The sequence below is a fragment of the Bombina bombina genome, chromosome 4 (genome assembly GCF_027579735.1).
Source record: "Bombina bombina isolate aBomBom1 chromosome 4, aBomBom1.pri, whole genome shotgun sequence".
In the NCBI taxonomy this organism is placed as follows: Eukaryota; Metazoa; Chordata; class Amphibia; order Anura; family Bombinatoridae; genus Bombina; species Bombina bombina.
This window is the reverse complement of record NC_069502.1, coordinates 327,034,742-327,057,438: the sequence shown is the minus strand read 5'-3', so window position 1 is coordinate 327,057,438 and position 22,697 is coordinate 327,034,742.

Here is a 22,697-nt window from a genome sequence, read left to right as displayed (position 1 = left end):
CCCCTGGATAAAGACTTCTCAGCGCCTGGATGAGGACTTCTCTGCCGGGATGAAGATTGTTCAAGCAGGACTTCAAAAACTGTAAGTGAATCGTCAGGGGTTAGTGTTAGGTTTTTTTAAGGGTTTTTTGGTGTTTTTTATTTTTAGATTAGGGTTTGGGCAGCAAAAGAGCTAAATGCCCTTTTAAGGGCAATGCCCATACAAATGCCCTTTTCAGAGCAATTGGTAGCTTAGGTTTTTTAGATAGTTTTTTTTTAATTTGTGGGTTGGGGGGTGGAGGTTTGTAATGTTAGAGGGTATTTGTATTTATTTTTTTTCACAAAAAAGAGCTGATATCTTTAGGGCAATGCCCTACAAATGGCCCTTTTAAGGGCTATTGGTAGTTTATTCTAGATTAGGTTTTTTATTTTAGGGTGTTTTTTTAACAGTAACATCAGATAAACGCAACAGATCTGCGAGTCAAACTTATCACAAAAATACAGGTGTTAACAATACATCTGGGAACCTTGAATGAAACCTCACTTTTAGTAATATGGCACCTTACTAAACAGTTATTACTGTGGTTAAGAAAGAATTTTCAATAAACTTGGTTAAGTGAGGTGAGAGAGAACATGTAAATAATATTTCCATAAATCTTAATATAATCTTCACCAAGATGTTGCTTTTCTGAGAATGTTTTTCTCATTTTTCATTTAACTTTGCATGGTAGACCGCATACCATACAGTACAAAATAGTATGAAGTAATAACTCTCATAGTTTATTGGAGTGTGAACAGGGTACAATTTGTATATATATTAGGCCAGAAATGGTTCTCTCCGGGCCATATAGATAGTAAGTTAGAATATCTATTCAGTCAGTAATAGGGCCAGGGGGGAGTTAGTTTTATAGCTTTAAAGGGGGAGGGAATGCAGCGGGCAAGAGCCGCTCAAAGTAGAATAGGCGGGGGGTGGAGGGCGGAGCTAGTTAATAAGTCAGGATTGTGGTTACTGTTATTGGGTCTCTAAGTTTTCAAAAACACCGCTTGTGAAGTTACTCTGTATTAATGCCTTGGGTAAACTGAGTTGTGGTATCACCCACAATGTCGAGGCTCTCCATCTCTCCAGTTAATTTAGGGTCCTTATAATGTCATATGAACAGCTATAATTAGAAAACCAGACATACTGGCTCAGTATAAGAGCTAAATATCTAGAGAAGGCCATATAGAACCGACAGACTAGTGCTGAGTATTACGTATGTGCTATAAATATTAGATATCTAGAGGGGGCTACATGAAACCCAGCCACACTAGTGCGGTGTAGTATATATATACACCCTGAGAGCTACAAACCTAGGAGAGGAAACATAGAGCATAAGCGAAGTATAGTATACATGTGAATCAAGAGCGAAATATCTAAATGGGATAATATATAACACAGACATATCAGTAGTATGTAAAGTATATATGTCATGAGAATTAACCATCTAGAGAAGGTAATGTAAAACTCAAATACACTAGAGCGGTGTAATATATGTGTGCCATGAAAGTCAAGTATCTAGAGGACGAGACGTGAAGCACAGGCCTCTAAATGCGGTGCAATGGACATATATTATAAGGGCTAAATTACTAGAGGAGGTAAAATAAAATGTAAACATACTAGCATAGTATAATATAATTATACACAATAGTCAAAGTTGAGTGAATGTCAATATTAATAGGATAACTAAATAGAGATATCCCATGACAAGTGGGCTAAGTAATACTGCTTAAAGCTATACCAAATTTCTAAGCTATATGGTCATCAGTTGGATATGTATCGCACCTATACTATAGTAGAAAGTAGTTGTTCAGCTTTACTACAGGGAGACCATATGGCTATAGTTTAAAGGTATGGGCTGCTATATTCCAAACTAAGGCCTAGATTTGGAGTTTGGAGTTAGCCGTGAAAACCAGCGTTAGAGGCTCCTAACGCTGGTTTTAGGCTAACTCCGGTATTTGGAGTCACTCAAAAAAGGGTCTAACGCTCACTTTTCAGCCGCGACTTTTCCATACCACAGATCCCCTTACGTCAATTGCGTATCCTATCTTTTCAATGGGATCTTTCTAACTCCGGTATTTAGAGTCGTGTCTGAAGTGAGCGTTAGAACTCTAACGACAAAACTCCAGCCGCAGGAAAAAAGTCAGTAGTTAAGAGCTTTCTGGGCTAACGCCGGTTTATAAAGCTCTTAACTACTGTACTCTAAAGTACACTAACACCCATAAACTACCTATGTACCCCTAAACCGAGGTCCCCCCACATCGCCGCAACTCGATTAATTTTTTTTAACCCCTAATCTGCCGACCGCCAACTACGTTATCCTTATGTACCCCTAATTTGCTGCCCCTAACACCGCCGACCCCTATATTATATTTATTAACCCCTTATCTGCCCCCCACAATGTCGCCGCCAGCTACCTACACTTATTAACCCCTAATCTGCCGACCCCAAAGCGCCGCCACCTACGTTATCCTTATGTACCCCTAATCCTCTGCCCCTAACACTGCTGACCCCTATATTATATTTATTAACCCCTAATCTGCCCCCCTCAACGTCGCCTCCACCTGCCTACACTTATTAACCCCTAATCTGCCGAGTGGACCGCACCGCTACTATAATAAAGTTATTAACCCCTAATCCGCCTCACTAACCCTATAATAAATAGTATTAACCCCTAATCTGCCTTCCCTAACATCGCCGACACCTAACTTCAATTATTAACCCCTAATCTGCCGACCGGAGCTCACCGCTATTCTAATAAATGTATTAACCCCTAAAGCTAAGTCTAACCCTAACACTAACACCCCCCTAAATTAAATATAATTTTAATCTAACGAAATTAATTAACTCTTATTAAATAAATTATTCCTATTTAAAGCTAAATACTTACCTGTAAAATAAATCCTAATATAGCTACAATATAAATTATAATTACATTGTAGCTATTTTAGGATTAATATTTATTTTACAGGCAACTTTGTAATTATTTTAACCAGGTACAATAGCTATTAAATAGTTAAGAACTATTTAATAGTTACCTAGTTAAAATAATTACAAAATTACCTGTAAAATAAATCCTAACCTAAGTTACAATTAAACCTAACACTATACTATCATTAAATTAAATAAATAAATAAAATACCTACAATTACTTACAATTAAACCTAACACTACACTATCAATACATTAATTAAATACAATCTACAAATAACTACAATGAAATAAACTAACTAAAGTACAAAAAATAAAAAAGAACTAAGTTACAAAAAATAAAAAAATATCTACAAACATAAGAAAAATATTACAACAATTTTAAACTAATTACACCTACTCTAAGCCCCCTAATAAAACAACAAAGCCCCCAAAATAAAAAATGCCCTACCCTATTCTAAATTACTAAAGTTAAAAGCTCTTTTACCTTACCAGCCCTGAACAGGGCCCTTTGCGGGGCATGCCCCAAGAAGTTCGGCTCTTTTGCCTGTAAAAAAAACATACAATACCCCCCCCCAACATTACAACCCACCACCCACATACCCCTAATCTAACCCAAACCCCCCTTAAATAAACCTAACACTAAGCCCCTGAAGATCTTCCTACCTTATCTTCACCATACCAGGTTCACCGATCCGTCCTGAAGAGCTCCTCCGATGTCCTGATCCAAGCCCAAGCGGGGGGCTGAAGATGTCCATGATCCGGTAGAAGTCTTCATCCAAGCGGGGCAGAAGAGGTCTTCCATCCGATTGAAGTCTTCATCCAAGTGGGGCAGAAGAGGTCTTCCATCCGATTGAAGTCTTCATCCAGGCGGCATCTTCTATCGACATCGATCTGGAGCGGCAGCATCCTGAAGACCTCCGACGCGGAACATCCTCTTCTCCCGACGCCTACTAGCCGAATGACGGTTCCTTTAAATGACGTCATCCAAGATGGTGTCCCTCGAATTCCGATTGGCTGATAGGATTCTATCAGCCAATCGGAATTAAGGTAGGAATATTCTGATTGGCTGATGGAATCAGCCAATCAGAATCAAGTTCAATTCGAGGAATCAAGTTCAATTCGAGGGACTCCATCTTGGATGACGTCATTTAAAGGAACCGTCATTCGTCGTTCAGTCGTCGGCCAGGATGGATGTTCCGCGTCGGAGGTCTTCAGGATGCTGCCGCTCTGCTCCAGATGGATGTCGATAGAAGATGCCGCCTGGATGAAGACTTCAATCGGATGGAAGACCTCTTCTGCCCCGCTTGGATGAAGACTTCAATCGGATGGAAGACCTCTTCTGCCCCGCTTGGATGAAGACTTCTACCGGATCATGGACATCTTCAGCCCCCCGCTTGGGCTTGGATCAGGACATCGGAGGAGCTCTTCAGGACGGATTGGTGAACCTGGTATGGTGAAGATAAGGTAGGAAGATCTTCAGGGGCTTAGTGTTAGGTTTATTTAAGGGGGGTTTGGGTTAGATTAGGGGTATGTGGGTGGTGGGTTGTAATGTTGGGGGGGGTATTGTATGGTTTTTTTTACAGGCAAAAGAGCTGAACTTCTTGGGGCATGCCCCGCAAAGGGCCCTGTTCAGGGCTGGTAAGGTAAAAGAGCTTTTAACTTTAGTAATTTAGAATAGGGTAGGGCATTTTTTATTTTGGGGGGCTTTGTTGTTTTATTAGGGGGCTTAGAGTAGGTGTAATTAGTTTAAAATTGTTGTAATATTTTTCTTATGTTTGTAGATTTTTTTTATTTTTTGTAACTTAGTTCTTTTTTATTTTTTGTACTTTAGTTAGTTTATTTCATTGTAGTTATTTGTAGATATTGTATTTAATTAATCTATTGATAGTGTAGTGTTAGGTTTAATTGTAGGTAATTGTAGGTATTTTATTTAATTAATTTATTGATAGTCTAGTGTTAGGTTTAATTGTAGGTAATTGTAGGTATTTTATTTAATTAATTTAATGATAGTATAGTGTTAGGTTTAATTGTAACTTAGGTTAGGATTTATTTTACAGGTAATGTTGTAATTATTTTAACTAGGTAACTATTAAATAGTTCTTAACTATTTAATAGCTATTGTACATGGTTAAAATAATTACAAAGTTGTCTGTAAAATAAATATTAATCCTAAAATAGCTATAATATCATTATAATTTATATTGTAGCTATATTAGGATTTATTTTACAGGTAAGTATTTAGCTTTAAATAGGAATAATTTATTTAATAAGAGTTAATTAATTTCGTTAGATTAAAATTATATTTAACTTAGGGGGGGTGTTAGTGTTAGGGTTAGACTTAGCTTTAGGGGTTAATACATTTATTAGAATAGCGGTGAGCTCCGGTCGGCAGATTAGGGGTTAATAATTGAAGTTAGGTGTCAGCGATGTTAGGGAGGGCAGATTAGGGGTTAATACTATTTATTATAGGGTTAGTGAGGCGGATTAGGGGTTAATAACTTTATTATAGTAGTGCTCAGGTCCGCTCGGCAGATTAGGGGTTAATAAGTGTAGGCAGGTGGAGGCGACGTTGTGGGGGGCAGATTAGGGGTTAATAAATATAATATAGGGGTCGGTGATGTTAGGGGCAGCAGATTAGGGGTACATAGGGATAATGTAAGTAGCGGCGGTTTACGGAGCGGCAGATTAGGGGTTAAAAATAAAATGCAGGTGTCAGCGATAGCGGGGGCGGCAGATTAGGGGTTAATAAGTGTAAGGTTAGGGGTGTTTAGACTCGGGGTACATGTTAGAGTGTTAGGTGCAGACGTAGGAAGTGTTTCCGCATAGCAAACAATGGGGCTGCGTTAGGAGCTGAACGCGGCTTTTTTGCAGGTGTTAGGTTTTTTTTCAGCTCAAACAGCCCCATTGTTTTCTATGGGGGAATCGTGCACGAGCACGTTTTTGAGGCTGGCCGCTTGCGTAAGCAACTCTGGTATCGAGAGTTGAAGCTGCGTTAAAAATGCTCTACGCTCCTTTTTTGGAGCCTAACGCAGCCTTTATGTGGACTCTCAATACCAGAGTTATTTTTATGGTGCAGCCAGAAAAAAGCCGGCGTTAGCTACGCGGGTCCTTACCGACAAAACTCTAAATCTAGCCGTAAGTGATGTGAGGGGCAAATAAACCAGCCTTGAAGTAAGGGTTTAGAGCTCCAAGATAAATAAAGAATGATATCCCCATAATGTAGATGCCCATTGAGGTGCTTATTCAACAATGCTACATGAGTGAACTGATAAATACCCTCAAGCTAGGAGAATGATAAGTTATGAGATTAGGGGGCACTGTAAAGCACTCAACTAGTCTGGATAAGCGCCAAATGAGGGCTTATATTAAAATACTGACATTTGTATACGCTATAAGAGCTTGTCTAATATCCTAGATAACATATAAAATAAACCAGGAACAGTGTAAATGAAGCAGACTATAAGATAGTATAGTAGATAAACAGTGTCATGAACTATATGCTTTCCCTCTATCTCAAAAAAAAAAAAACCTTGGGGATAACCCGATCTAATATTTGCTTAATTACAGCCTAACTAGAATATGGCATAAAAAACTGTAATGAGGATCTCATATCTCTAACATGCGAGTGTAAATATTTTAGTGCCACCTCCAATGCCAACAGAGACATTTAACTACCCGAATAACCCTGACCAAGGATGGCTACGCTAATGGTAAACAGGAGAAAACAAATTAGGTACATAACTTAGTTAATATTTTAGGGTGTTTTTTAATGGGTATAAGAATAGGAATAATTTATATCATTTTTGATAATTTGTTTGTTATTTTGTGTAAAGTATTTTTTTTTTGGGGGTGTTTGTTTTTTTGTAACAAAAGAGCTGTTTAACTTAGGGCAATGCCCTACAAAAGGCACTTTTAAGGGCCCCCAAAAGGCCCTTTTAAGGGCCCTTGGTAGTTTATTCTAGATTAGGCTTTTTTATTTTGGGGTGTTTTTTTTTTAAAGGGTATTAGAGTAGAAATAATTTTTTTTTGGATAATTTCGTTCTTTTTTGGTAGTTTTTTTTATTTTTTTGTAATGGTAGGTTTTTTTATTTTTTGTAATTTTAGGTTTTAGTGTACGGTAGCTTAGGTTTTATTTCACAGGTAATTTTGTATTTATTTTAAATAGGTAGTTATTAAATAGTTAATAACTATTTACTAACTAGTCTACCTAGTTAAAATAAATACAAACTTACCTGTGAAATAAAAATAAAACCTAAGCTAGCTACAATATAACTATTAGTTATATTGTAGCTAGCTTAGGTTTTATATCACAGGTAAGTATGTATTTAGTTTTAAATAGGTATTATTTAGTTAATAACTGTAAATTTAATTTAGATCTATTTTAATTATGTTAAAGTTAGGGGGTGTTAGGGTTAGGGTTACCCTAGGGTTAGGGGCAGGTTTAGTGTTAAGTTTAGGGGTAGGGTTAGGGCTAGGTTTAGGGGTAGGTGTAGGGGTTAATAGTTTAATTTAGGTTGTTACGATGTGGGGGGCTAGCACTTTAGGGGTTAATAGGTTTATTTAGTGGTAGTGATGTGGGAGGCCAGAGGTTTAGGGGTTAATAACTTTATTTAGTTGCGGCAATGTCAGGGAGCTGCGGAATAGGGGTTAATAACTTTAATATAGTGGCGGCGATGTTGGGGTGCAGTGGAATAGGGGTTAATAACTTTAGTATAGTGGCAGCAATATCGGGAGCGGCAGATTAGGGGTTATTACCTTTATTTAGGTGACGGCAATATCGGGAGTGGCAGATTAGGGGTTAATAACTGTAGGCAGGCATCAGCGATGTCGGGGGCAGCAGATTAGGGGTGTTTAGACGTGGGGTTTATGTTAGGGTGTTAGGTTTAAACGTAACTTATTTTCCCCATAGACATCAATGGGGCTGCGTTAGGGAGCTTTTCTTTACTCGATCGCAGGTGTTTTCTGACCCGCTCTCCCCTTTGATGTCTATGGGAAAAGCGTGCACGAGCACGTCAAAACAGCGCTTATTTTTGGTGCGGTATGGAGCTTAAAAGCACCATATAGCCCGCACAAGCCAGGTTTTTTAAAACTGTTAATGGCTGTGCTATAGACGATTAAATAACGCCACTTTTGTTGCAATCGTTAATTTCCCTATAGCGCTCAAAACTCACAATCTTTAATTGTGGTTTAACCTTGAAAGTAGCTTTACCAATGCAGCAACCAGAAATCTATCTCCTACTGATGAGTTCCAAAAAGAACGAAACAGGCTGTCTTGTGAATGATTTCTGGTTTGCTGCAATAATCCTGTTAAAAGGATCGCTTTTGCATATCTAATTTGCATATCTTATCCAGAATTCTCTTGTGCATTGGTAACATTGTATATGAAGTATTTCTGGGAAAAAGCAAGCGGGGAATCTTGTCTAGATGTGCTAATTTCCTATGTAAATATTTACATTGATTTAATTTGGAGACATGGAGGATTTTAATTTCAATTTTTTATCTCCCCCCATAATTTTAATGAATTTTGGTTTAACCTTCAAAGTAGCTTTACCAATAAAGCAGTCAGAAATCTTTCTCCTACTGATGAGTTCCAAAAAGAATGAAACAGGCTGTCTAGTGAGTAATTTCTGATTTGCTCCAATAATCCTGTTAAAAGGATCGCTGTGTTAAAACAGTATTTTTAAGCAAAAAAAAATGAGAATTTGCATATCTTACCCAGAATTCTCTTGTGCATTGGTAACATTGTATATTAAGTATTTCTGGGAAAAAGCAAGCGGGGAATCTTTCCTAGATGTGCTAATTTCCTATGCAAATATTTACATTGATTTAATTTTGAGACATGGAGGATTTTAATTTCAGTTTTGTATCTCCCCCCATAATTTTAATATATATATATATATAAATATATATATATATATATATATATATATATATATATATATAAATATTTAAGAATAAATAGAACACATTCTGCTATGTGAAGAATGTTGGAATGCAAAATATTAATATTTCATGTTAGGTTAGCACACCTTGTTAAACATGATCGGGTTTGTGTGTGGTTTTTGGTGCTTTTTTCAAGTTTGCATGCTCCATTAAAGTCTACAGAAGAATATGTTAATGCATTTGCAATATTTGAAGGTTGGCCTTTTGCGCGCTTTGGGTTAGTGCTCATGTGAAAACTTTTTACTTTCAACTTGTTTTCAATGTGTCCAAGCTAAATCGCATAATTATTATTTTTTTTTTGCTTTATTCTGAGATCTTAAAGTGATGGTAAATTCCCGACTTTAACCCTTTCAGTGCTAACGACGGCTCTGAGCCGTCGCAGAGTTTCCCACTCAGGTGCTAACGACAGCTCAGAGCCGTCGCTAGCACTCTCCCACCTTGAGGGAGATCTGGGGGCTCCCACCCGCTTCTACCCCAGCGATCGGGGCTTCACGTTTTGCGTGGTGACGTCACGTGCAATGACGTGATGATGTCACTGTGCAACATTATTAACAAAATACAATAACAATAATAGGAAAAAGGCGCATGCTGCTTAGAAGCCTGTATGCAGCTACAGACCCCTAAGACCTACTGTTGGAAAATTAATCGCCTAAGTCTTGGGGATCTGGAAAAAAAAAAAAAGTTAAAAAAAATATTTTAAAAAATAAAAACCCCTCAAATCAGTTTAGCACCCAGGTGGGAAAATGCTTAGCACTCAAAGGGTTAATAATGTTGCGATGAAAGATATATTAGTGTACAAGCAAAATCGCCTATTTTTTTGTATATATAAAACATTTTTTGAATAAAAGATTTTTAATCCTACTTGGTATCATTTGTTCCTACGCCCCCATTCATTTCCTCTTTTGGCTGGGCTGTGACATAGAGAGCAGTCCCACCCACTCTTTACATTCAGTGGGTATTGAAAAGAATCTCCCCCCCATGAAAATAAACACATTTTGTTGATTTGCGGCCTGATATAAAGACAGACACAGTTTTTGTTTATCCAGTTATAATTACTCAGTGCAACCTATAACATCCAAGTGAAAGATATAACACCAACATGTCAGACAAAAATAAAGACAATTTAAAAACAGAATCACTAAGTTGAAAAAAAGGACCACCCCCTTGTGTCAGTATTTTGTTGAACCACCTTTTGCTTTAATTACAGCCTTTAGTCTGTTAGGATATGTCTCTACTAACTTTGCACATCTAGACTGTGCAATATTTGCCCACTCTTTGCAGAACTGCTCCAGTTCCATTACATTTGATGGTGACCGTTTGTGGACTGCAGTCTTCAAGTCATGCCAGAGATATTCAATGGTGTTTAAGTCTGGGCTATGACTAGGCCATGTAAGGACATTCACCTTTTTCTTCTTCAACCACTGTGTCATTTTTGCTGCGTGCTTTGGGTCATTTTCATGTTGGTAAACCTTCTTTCCATTGACAACTTCCTGGCAGAGGGCAGCAGATTTTCCTCAAGAATTTGACGGTATTTTGCCCCATCCATTATTCCTTCTATCTTGACAAGTGCTCCAGTGCCTGCTGCAGAGAAGCACCCCTATAACATGATATTACCACCTCCATGCTTTACTGTAGGTATGGTGTTATTTGGATTGTGAGCTGTATTGGATTTCCTCCAGACATATCGTTTGGTGTTGTGGCCAAATAATTAAATTTTAGTCTCATCTGACTATAACACCTTTTGCCAGTCGGCTGGCATAACATTGTAATAGAAGAATTATCATAAGCACGGATTTAACCCTTTTCACAGATAGATTGGAAAAAAAAAGCTACACATACACTTTTTAATGACAAATATTACATATATGGAATTTGATTAGCTATAGTTTACCATCACTTTAAAGTGGACATGGCAAGCTTTACAAACCTATCTCTGCAATATATCTGTCTCTAATTGGCTTCAGCAGAGATTATAAAAACGGCAAAACAACGTATTTTTGTTAACATAATGATTGTGGCTTGGTGTATCTTCTCAAGAAGCAGCTTTAGGTTGGCTCCTCTTAATAAGGCAAGTGTTGGGCGGTGTTTGACTATTGAAAAACAATTACAGCAAAAGTTGTTAATCTATTCCAAAATATGTCAAACTCGCCTATAACGTTTATTCTTTGCATGACTGCAGTAAACTATTGTAATTACAAATTCAGTAGTGAGGCAGTAAGAGCTAAATGAATATGTTAGGACATAACATGTTCCCTGTACTTCTTCATTTCAGTGGTCTTGTTTCTGTACTTCAAGGGGATTAGAGAACCACAGACTTCTGTAGGCACCATGTATGTTTGGTGTAAACTGGTATTTGATTTAATTATATCCAACGTTACATGGTAAGCTGATATATGAATGTTGGTAGGGCAGCTGTTTCTATCTACCTGGTAGTGCTAATTCTGATTTTATTACAAGGACAGCGACTCCTATTTTGCATAAGCCTTTTCCTTTACTGCTCAACAGCCATTCAAAGTAACAATGAACATATTTAAATATTTAACATAGAAAGCACAGAAATAAATATGGTAACCAATGAGAAGAAACCCTGGATGGTGTGATGTAGTTCAGACCAATCAAAAATGTTCATCTTGCTATAAACTGTCCAAATAGTATCCCAACTGCCTATTTTCAGTTTGCTGCTCTCAAAGATAAGTATTTTGCAGTGTGTCAAAATATTGTGTTTGCAGTGTGTTTTGGAATAAAGCATCAATTTTTTCTGTGTTATTTAGATTATTTTACATTTTTCTCTTGTTTTTCTCCCTTCTCTCTTCTGCTTTTGTTCTTTTAGAAGTTATTTATTTCTATTATTTCTCTTATCTTATTCTTTGCTTATTTCTCCAACTTATTTAATATTACTCCGTTTTTTTCTTTTTCATTCTATATCATGCCTTTTGCTTTACCTTCCAGTTTTTAATTGTCCCCTTTCTGTCTCTTGGAGCTTATGTCTACTCCTTCGTTTTCATTTTGTATCTCCCTATGCTCTGCTGCCTCCAGACCGGCATCCATTTTCTTTCCTTCTCCCTGCAATCGTAGCCACGCCCCCCGGCTGTCATTTCCATTTCCCCTTAGTGTTGTCAGCAACATCTCAGCCTTCTCTTCTGTTTTGTTACTTATTACATTGTTGTTACACTAGCATATTTCACACATTTACTTAGCTTAAACAGTTTTTTCCTGTATTTCATCAGGAATTAGTTTGCATTATTATTACTTTATGTTTAAACTTTATTTATTTTAATTGTTATTTAACTTATATTGGGTATTTTCTCACTGGATTTAATTGAAAAAAATAATATTTATTCTTTTGCATTGTGCTATACTTTAATTTAAAATGCATTTAGAAGAATATAATTCTGTTTCTGCTGAGTCAGTTGCAGATGAATTTGACAGTTCTATTAAAGACTATAGAAGTCTAACGGCTAGATTTAGAGTTCTGCGGCCAAAGGGGTGTGTTAGCTACGCATGCTTTCCCCCCCCCCGTACCTTTTAAATACCGCTGGTATTTAGAGTTCACAGAAGGGCTGCGTTAGGCTCCAAAAAAGGGAGCGTAGAGCATATTTACCGCCACTGCAACTCTAAATACCAGCGTTGCTTACGGACGCGGCCAGCTTCAAAAACGTGCTCGTGCACGATTCCCCCATAGAAAACAATGGGGCTGTTTGAGCTGAAAAAAAACCTAACACCTGCAAAAAAGCAGCGTTCAGCTCCTAACGCAGCCACATTGTTTCCTATGGGGAAACACTTTCTAAGTCTGCACCTAACACCCTAACATGTACCCCGAGTCTAAACACCCCTAACCTTACACTTATTAACTCCTAATCTGCCGACCCCGCTATGGCTGACCCCTACATATTATTATTAACCCCTAATCTGCCGCTCCGTACACCGCCGCCACGTATGTTATCCCTATGTACCCCTAATCTGCTGCCCATAACACCGCCGACCCCTATATTATATTTATTAACCCCTAATCTGCCGCCCCCGCTATCGCTGACCCCTGCATATTATTATTAACCCCTAATCTGCCGCTCCGTACACCGCCGCAACCTACGTTATCCCTATGTAACCCTTAATCTACTGCCCCTAACACCGCCGACCCCTATATTATATTTATTAACCCCTAATCTGCCGCTCCGTACACTGCCGCAACCTACGTTATCCCTATGTACCCCTAATCTGCTGCCCCTAACACCGCCGACCCCTATATTATATTTAGTAACCCCTAATCTGCTGCCCCCAACGTCGCCTCCACCTACCTACAATAATTAACCCCTAATCTGTCGACCGGATCTCACCGCTACTTTAATAAATGTATTAACCCCTAAAGCTAAGTCTAACACCCCCCTAAGTTAAATATAATTTAAATCTAACGAAATAAATTAACTCTTATTAAATAAATTATTCCTATTTAAAGCTAAATACTTACCTGTAAAATAAACCCTAATATAGCTGCAATATGAATTATAATTACATTGTAGCTATTTTAGGATTAATATTTATTTTACAGGCAACTTTGTAATTATTTTAACCAGGTACAATAGCTATTAAATAGTTAATAACTATTTAATAGTTACCTAGTTAAAATAATTACAAAATTACCTGTAAAATAAATCCTAACCTAAGTTACAATTAAACCTAACACTACACTATCAATAAATAAATTAAATAAAATACCTACAATTATCTACAATTAAACCTAACACTACACTATCAATAAATTAATGAAATACAATACCTACAAATAAATACAATGAAATAAACTAACTAAAGTACAAAAAATAAAAAAAGAACTAAGTTACAAAAAATAAAAAAATATTTACAAACATTAGAAAAATATTACAACAATTTTAAACTAATTACACCTACTCTAAGCCCCCTAATAAAATAACAAAGACCCCCAAAATAAAAAAATGCCCTACCCTATTCTAAAATTAAAATAGAAAAGCTCTTTACCTTACCAGCCCTGAAAAGGGCCCTTTGCGGGGCATGCCCCAAAGAATTCAGCTCTTTTGCCTGTAAAAAAACAACATACAATACCACCCCCCCCAACATTACAACCCACCACCCACATACCCCTAATCTAACCCAAACCCCCCTTAAATAAACCTAACACTAAGCCCCTGAAGATCTTCCTACCTTGTCTTCACCACGCCGGGTTCACCGATCGATCCAGAAGAGCCTCAATGTCTTGATCCAAGCCCAAGCGGGGGCTGAAGATGTCCATGATCCGGCTGAAGTCTTCATCCAAGCGGGAGCTGAAGAGGTCCATGATCCGGCTGAAGTCTTCTATCAAGCGGCATCTTCAATCTTCTTTCTTCCGGATCCATGTTCATCCCGCCGACGCGGAACATCCATCTTCACCGACGACTTCCCGACGAATGACGGTTCAGCCAATCGGATTGAACTTGATTCTGATTGGCTGATTCCATCAGCCAATCAGAATTTTCTTACCTCAATCGGATTGAACTTGATTCTGATTGGCTGATTCCATCAGCCAATCAGAATTTTCTTACCTTAATTTCCGATTGGCTGATAGAATCCTATCAGCCAATCGGAATTCGAGGGACGCCATCTTGGATGACGTCCCTTAAAGGAACCGTCATTCGTCGGGAAGTCGTCGTTAAAGATGGATGATCCGCGTCGGCGGGATGAACATGGATCCAGAAGAAAGAAGATTGAAGATGCCGCTTGATAGAAGACTTCAGCCGGATCATGGACCTCTTCAGCTCCCGCTTGGATGAAGACTTCAGCCGGATCATGGACATCTTCAGCCCCCGCTTGGGCTTGGATCAAGACATTGGGGGCTCTTCTGGATCGATTGGTGAACCCGGCGTGGTAAAGATAAGGTAGGAAGATCTTCAGGCGCTTAGTGTTAGGTTTATTTAAGGGGGGTTTGGGTTAGATTAGGGGTATGTGGGTGGTGGGTTGTAATGTTGGGGGGGGGGGTATTGTATGCTTTTTTTTACAGGCAAAAGAGCTGAATTCTTTGGGGCATGCCCCGCAAAGGGCCCTTTTCAGGGCTGGTAAGGTAAAAGAGCTTTTCTATTTTAATTTTAGAATAGGGTAGGGCATTTTTTTATTTTGGGGGTCTTTGTTATTTTATTAGGGGGCTTAGAGTAGGTGTAATTAGTTTACAATTGTTGTAATATTTAGTACATATTGTTGTAATACTTAGTTCTTTTTTATTTTTTATACTTTAGTTAGTTTATTTCATTGTATTTATTTGTAGGTATTGTATTTAATTAATTAATTTATTGATAGTGTAGTGTTAGGTTTAATTGTAGATAATTGTAGGTATTTTATTTAATTTATTTATTGATAGTGTAGTGTTAGGTTTAATTGTAACTTAGGTTAGGATTTATTTTACAGGTAATTTTGTAATTATTTTAACTAGGTAACTATTAAATAGTTATTAACTATTTAATAGCTATTGTACCTAAAATAATTACAAAGTTGCCTGTAAAATAAATATTAATCCTAAAATAGCTACAATATAATTATAATTTATATTGTAGCTATATTAGGGTTTATTTTACAGGTAAGTATTTAGCTTTAAATAGGAATAATTTATTTAATAAGAGTTAATTTATTTTGTTAGATAAAAATTATATTTAACTTAGGGGGGTGTTAGGGTTAGGGTTAGAATTAGCTTTAGGGGTTAAAAAATGTATTAGAGTAGCGGTGAGCTCCGGTCGGCAGATTAGGGGTTAATGCTTGAAGTTAGGTGTCGGCGATGTTAGGGAGGGCAGATTAGGGGTTAATACTATTTATTATAGGGTTATTGAGGCGGGAGTGAGGCAGATTAGGGGTTAATACATTTATTATAGTAGCGGTGCGGTCCGGTCAGCAGATTAGGGGTTAATAAGTGTAGGTAGGTGGCAGCGACGCTGGGGGCGGCAGATTAGGGGCTAATAAATATTATGTAGGTGTCGGCGGTATTAGGGTCAGAAGATTAGGGGTACATTGGGATAACGTAGGTGGCGGCGGTGTACGGAGCGGCAGATTAGGGGTTAAAAATTTTTAATAGAGTGGCGGCGATGTGGGGGGCCTCGGTTTAGGGGTACATGGGTAGTTTATGGGTGTTAGTGTACTTTAGAGCACAGTAGTTAAGAGCTTTATAAACCGGCATTAGCCCAGAAAGCTCTTAACTACTGACTTTTTTCTGCGGCTGGAGTTTTGTCGTTAGATTTCTAACGCTCACTTCAGCCAAGACTCTAAATACCGGCGTTAGAAAGATCCCATTGAAAAGATTGGATACGCAAATGGCGTAGGGGGATCTGCGGTATGGAAAAGTCGCGGCTGCAAAGTGAGCGTTGGAACCTTTCCTGACTGACTCCAAATACTAGCGGGCGGTAAAAACCAGCGTTAGGAGCCTCTAACGCTGGTTTTGACGGCTACCGCCAAACTCTAAATCTAGGCCATTGTAAGTCAGCATTAAGATCTGCCAATGATAATCTTATTTCTCCCAAAAAAGCTAAACAAAAAAGAAAACATTTATCTAAAAGTTATAGAAATATTTTATTGAAAAAGAAATTAAATAAAGGAGCTTTTAGTCTGAAAGAAACAGACATCAGAGTTAATTCTTCTGCTACTAAAAATAAAATTATTTCCTCAGAATCAGATTTTGAGGATGCAAATCCTATTAAGAAAGCATTCAAAAGGAAAGTAGACTTTGTTTCTACATCTGAGTTTTCAGACTCCAACTCTTGGAGGTCTATATTTACTGAGGAACTTTCGGATAGTTCCTCCTCAGATTATATCGCAAAAAAGAAAACATTTAAAAAAATCTATTAAAAAATTAAAAAAGGGATTACTCTCTCCTCTAATTGGAGACACTCCAAAAGGGTTGCAAAATTCCTGGATCATTATTTAAGAAAACCATTATCGGTTAAGCCAGGTCTACTTTAAGAGCAGAATGCCCTAGACCAGAATTGCCGCATAAATCTTCTGTCACGCCAGAAGTGAACGCAAATATAATTAAGTTTGTAAAAAAAATTTTAATATCAGAGAAAGACCTGATAAATTCTTGAAAGCTTGCCAGGATAAATATCTGGACACTTTAGGTCCTATTACAAAAAATTTCGAACTAACCGAAGAAGCTATTGTTAATAAAGCTTTATTAGACCCTTATATCATGAGACAATGGATTCAGAGAGCTATTTATCTCATGGGTGTTGCCAATACAGCTCTGTCTACTCAGTATAGACGCATTATCCTACGTAAAATTGATCCCAAAATCTCAGATTTTGCCCTTACAGAGATGGGCCCCCATGCTGAGGGTCTCTTGTTTGGTGGCCTTGGTCTTAAAGAGTTAAACTCCTATGTAAACACATTTAACTCACTGAACAAAATAAATACTACCTCTAAAAATATATTTTATCCTACACCTAATCGTGTTTTTGACTGGGCCGGGAAAGGAAGAGTCCGTTTTCCAGGTCGTCCTTTCTTCTCAAATAGGTCTCAATATCAATATCAGTCCTTCCCTCCACCAAACCAGTCACTTACAACCTTCTTCCCTTCAAGAGCCCGTCGCTGGAATCCAAAACTCTCCAGAGCAAGATCCTGTCCAAGACCTTTCTTAGGTAAGCTCTTTTTCTCCACTCAACACAAATGTTTTCCCTCACAAATTTGGAGGCAGATTGTCCCTCTTTATAAAAAAGTTACATAACGCTCAGGCGCTTGGGTTATTCAAACTGTTTTAGGTCTCCTATTAGATTTCACATCCCCTCCCTTTCAATATCTCCCTCCAAGATGGATTGTATTCTCAAAAACAGACTCAAGTCTTTTAGATCAAGAAATAGAAAATCTTCTGTTAAAACAGGCCAAACAACGAAAATTTGTTTATTAGCAACATGTTCTTTGTGAAAAAGAAAGATGGATCTCTCTGTCCAGTGATAAATCTAAGGAATCGGAATGCCTTTCTATCTTACAACCATTTTAAGATGGAGGGAATTCATCTTCTGAGAGATTGTCTTATGGACAAAGACTGATTGGTAAGATTGGATTTAACAAATGCTTATCTTGCCGTTCCTATCCACCCCTCTCATCGCAATTTCCTCCATTTTTACTGGAGGAGTCAAATCTGGCAATTTTCTTGTCTACCTTTTGGTCTTTCCTCGGCCCCTTGGGTGTTCACAAACATTTTGAAACCCTTTGTAGCGTGACTGAGATTAAAAGGAATTTGTCTAATCATTTATCTGGACGATATTCTTATTATGAATCAGGATCATTCTCTCCTCCTTTCCAACTTGGATTTGACCCTAAATATTTTTAAAAAAATTAGGTTTCCTTATCAACTTCAAAAAATCGGTTCTTATTCCGTCTCAGAAATTAATATTTCTAGGTTTTCTGATAGATACTTCTTTATCAACTCTAAGTCTTCCCTTGGAGAAAGTAAAGAAAATAAAAAAATTTCCAATCAGATCTCTTGCAAGAATTGTAGGTCTTTCAGCTTCGATTCGAGCAATTTTTCTGGTTCCATTACATTACAGAGTTTTGCAGAGATTAAAAATCTTTTATTTAAGGAAGGGTTTCTCCTATTTGCACAAGATCTCTTTGTCAGAAGAAGCCAGGATTTAATTGATCTGGTGGATTTCCAATATAGATGCTTGGAATGGCAAAGCTATATTTGGGAAAGCTCCAGATGTTATTATAGAATTGGATGTGAGCAATTCAGGTTGGGGTGCAATATGTGGTTCCCTGATTACTGGAGGCAAATGGTCAAATTCAGAATGCAAGATGCACATCAATTGCCTAAAATTGATTGCCCGGGTAATTTGCAATAAATAGTTTTGTCAAACAAAATTCTCCTATCTCCATTCTTTAACGGATGGACAACATTTCGGCAGTTCGTTATCTGAATCATTTGGGTGGAAATCATTCCAAACAACTATCAGATATAACGAAGAATTTCATTCATCAATGTCTCCAGAACAATATCTCTATTCGAGCAGAGTACATTCCAGGTCTCTCCAATACAGCTGCAGATTGGGGTTCTCGTTACTTATTGGACTCAAGCGACTGGAGATTACATCCAGATATTTTTCAGAGCTTACAACTGATCAGAGGTCCATTCTCGATAGATGTATTTGCATCTCGCTTGAATTACCAAATTCTTCCTTTCTTCAGTTGGCTTCCAGATCCAGAAGCCCTAGCAGTAGATGCTTTTGTTCAGACTTGGCCCCTCCAAGGAGCATATGCTTTCCCTCCCTTCTCAATGATTCCTCGAGTTTTGAATATCATCAGGAGGAACAAAATTTCCCTTGTTCTGATCCCTTGTTTCCCCTTTGTGGCAGACCCAATCATGGTACCCATCCTTCTGGAGATGCCCTTTCTCTTCCCAATTCTCCTCCCTATTGTTCCACATCTTTTACTAGATCCAAACGGAGATTTTCATGATATAGTACTTCAAGGTTCTCTTCAGCTCATTGCTTGGCCAATTTCAGGTGATCCTGGGCCTCTGAAGCTAGATCATTATTACAAGACGCCTGGTCACCAGGAACAAAAAAAATGTTACCTTTCATCCTGGGCCAGATGGTCTAGCTGGTGCAGTCAAAAACATTTGGATCCCTTTTCAGCTCCTTTGAGCGAGATTCTAAATTTTCTTTCTTCCTTATTTGATGAAGGTTTAGCTTATAGATCTATTAATGTTTATAGATTAGCTATATCTGCAGGTCGCAATCTTATTAGCAATACACTTATTGGTCAACATATTTCTATTTCCAGGCATATGAACTCTATCAAACTTAAAAGACCTCCTTTGGCTAAGTATTCTTCCTTCTGGGATGTTAATTACATTTTTTCTTTGTTTAATTCTTGGCGCTCTAATGAATTCTTTTCCCTTTAACAACTTTCTTGCAAGCTTGCAACTCTTCTCTGTCTTTTGTCTTGCAGAAGAGTTTCGGATGTTAAAGCCATTGACTTCTCTTCCAAGATGTTTTCTCCTCAAGGAGTCATTTTTAATATTTCTAGAATAACTAAGTCTATGTCCTCTTCTATTTTCTATCCTTATTTTTCCAAATGTCCTTCTTTATGCGTTGTTCTTTGCCTCAAGGAATATGAGAAACGTACCCTGTCTTTTCGACCTTCTTTCTCTTCAAACCAACTCTTGATTTCTTTTTCTCCTCCTCACCTTCCTGTTTCCACTACTTCTATTAGTAAATGGATTAAATGGATAATGAGTGAAGCAGGTATAAATAAATCCTTTCCTTCCCATTCCATAAGGGAAGCAGCAGCCTCTAACGCCTTCTGTATGTCAGCTTCCCTTCAGGAAATTCTAAATGCTGCTGACTGGTCTTCAGATTCTGTTTTTAGACAGTTTTATTTTAAACCCATTACTTCTTTGCCTCAATGTTTACTAGATTACATTTTATTGTGTATAGCTTTAAACTTGCAAAATAGGAGTCTCTGTCCTTGTAATAAAATTGCAATTATCCTAGCTTTGTGAAGGAATAATCTAGATTTTATTAAAGAGACAGAGACAAGTATTTTCCATCCCTTTGTTTCCCTTCCCTTTGGTTTATAGTTTTTTATATTAGATGATTAATTAATTTATATTTATTTCAGTTCCTGGTCCATCTCCTTCAGGATTCTGAACATCCACTAAATTCAGAAGAGGATTTCCAGTTTCAAGCTTCTCAGGATTTACTTTCCACGAATCCCTCAGAATGTCATGTTCGTTGTCAAGTTTCTTCAGATGATCTCCATTTTTAACTCCATTTTCAACTCTCTCCTCTACCCACCTGCACCACCCCCCTCATCTGCATTCAGTGCTCAAGACCTTGCTGACTATTTTATCAATAAAACACTTGCCATCTGAAGAAACATCCCAACACAACCCTGCAATCTCCCAACTTCACTCCCAGTCACCCCCTGTGCCACTCTCTGCACCCTCCTCCCAACCACTGAGAGCAAAGTGGCTTCCCTTTTGTCTTCCTCTCACCTCACTACCTGCCCACTTGACCCTATTCCTTCACATCTAATTCCCCCTCTGTCTCCCACCCTCACTCTGGCTCTTACTCACATATTCAACCTATCCCTTTCTACCGGCTCATTCCCTGCCTCCTTCAAACATGCAAATGTCACCCCATCCTCAAAAAAACCCTCCCTTGACCCTAATTCCCCTGCAAACTACCGCCCCATATCACTGCTCCCGCTAACTTCAAAATTACTTGAAAAACTAGTTTTCAATCAACTAACCCAATTCCTGTCCTCCAACACATTGCTTGACCCTCTGCAATCTGGCTTCCGTCCCCAACACTCAACTGAGACTGCCCTCACCAAGGTTACTAATGATCTCCTTTCTGCTAGAAACAAAGGCTACTACTCTATACTCATCTTACTGGACCTCTCTGCTGCCATCCCCTTCTCCTACAGACTCTCAGCTCTCTTGGGGGTCTGTGACACTGCCCTCTCCTCACTCTTCACTCTTAACTCTCTAACAGATCCTTCTCCATCTCTTCTGCTGGTGACTCCTCCTCTCTTTTGCCTCTGTCTGTTGGAGTACCTCAAGGCTCTGTCCTGGATCCTCTTCTCTATTTACACTTCTTCACTGGGTAAACTTATCAACAGCTATGGCTTCAGCTATCATCTCTATGCTGATGATACCCAGATCTACCTTTCCACCCCTGCACTCTCTCCTTCTGTCAATTCTCACATCAGCAACTGCTTATCTGGCATTTCCTCCTGGATGGTCTCTCACCACCTAAGTATAACCATGTCCAAGACCGAACTACTTCTAATTCCCCCCTCTAACTCTACTCCAGTTTCTAATTTTTCCATCACTGTTGGCGGCACCACTATCTCCCCATCACCCCAAGTCCGCTGCCTTGGAGTCACGCTTGACTCAAATCTGTCCTTCATTTCCCACATCCAATTGCTCACTTCATCCTGCCGCAACCACCTACGCAATATCTCCAAATTACGTCCGTTTCTGAGGGCTGAAACTACTAAACAGCTAATCCACTCCCTGGTAATTTCCCGACTACTGTAACAACTTACTAACTGGCCTCCCTCTATCCCGCCTCTCTCCCCTCCAATCCATCCTAAATGCATCTGCCAGACTAATCCACCTCTCTCGACGCTCTGTTTCTGCAGCACCTCTCTGTGAGTCCCTTCACTGGCTCCCCATTCACAATAGAGTTAAATTCAAAATTCTCACCCTGACCTACAAAGCCCTCACCAATGCTGCCCCACCCTTCCTGTCCTCACTTATCAACAAATACACTCCTGCCCACCCCTAAGATCCAACAATGACCTGCTTCTTGCGTCCTCTACCATCACCTCCTCTCATGCTAGACTACAGGACTTCTCTCATGCGGCACCAGCCCTCTGGAACGCACTTCCTCGTGCTGTCAGACTTGCCCCTAACCTCTCCTCCTTTAAACGTTACCTAAAGACCTTTCTGTTCAGGGAAGCTTATCACCCGACTTATTAACATACTAACTTCACTTAACTAACAGCTGCCCTCTATCTCCTCACTAATATCATTCTCACCTTTATAGTCCCCACCTCCTGTTTCCCATCCTACCCATATAGATTGTAAGTTCCCACGGGAATAGGGCCCTCAATTCCCCCTGTTTTTGTCTGTAAAATTTTGTCTTATCGTATTGTTTCTCCATTGTATTGTTATCCTTGTACCCATGGGCAGCGCTGCGGAATCTGTTGGTGCTTTATAAATAAAGAATAATAATAATAATAATCTGAGTTTCCAGTTTATTCTGTTTTTCTTCTGGTTTTTACTTATGTTCTATGTTTTTGTTTATGCG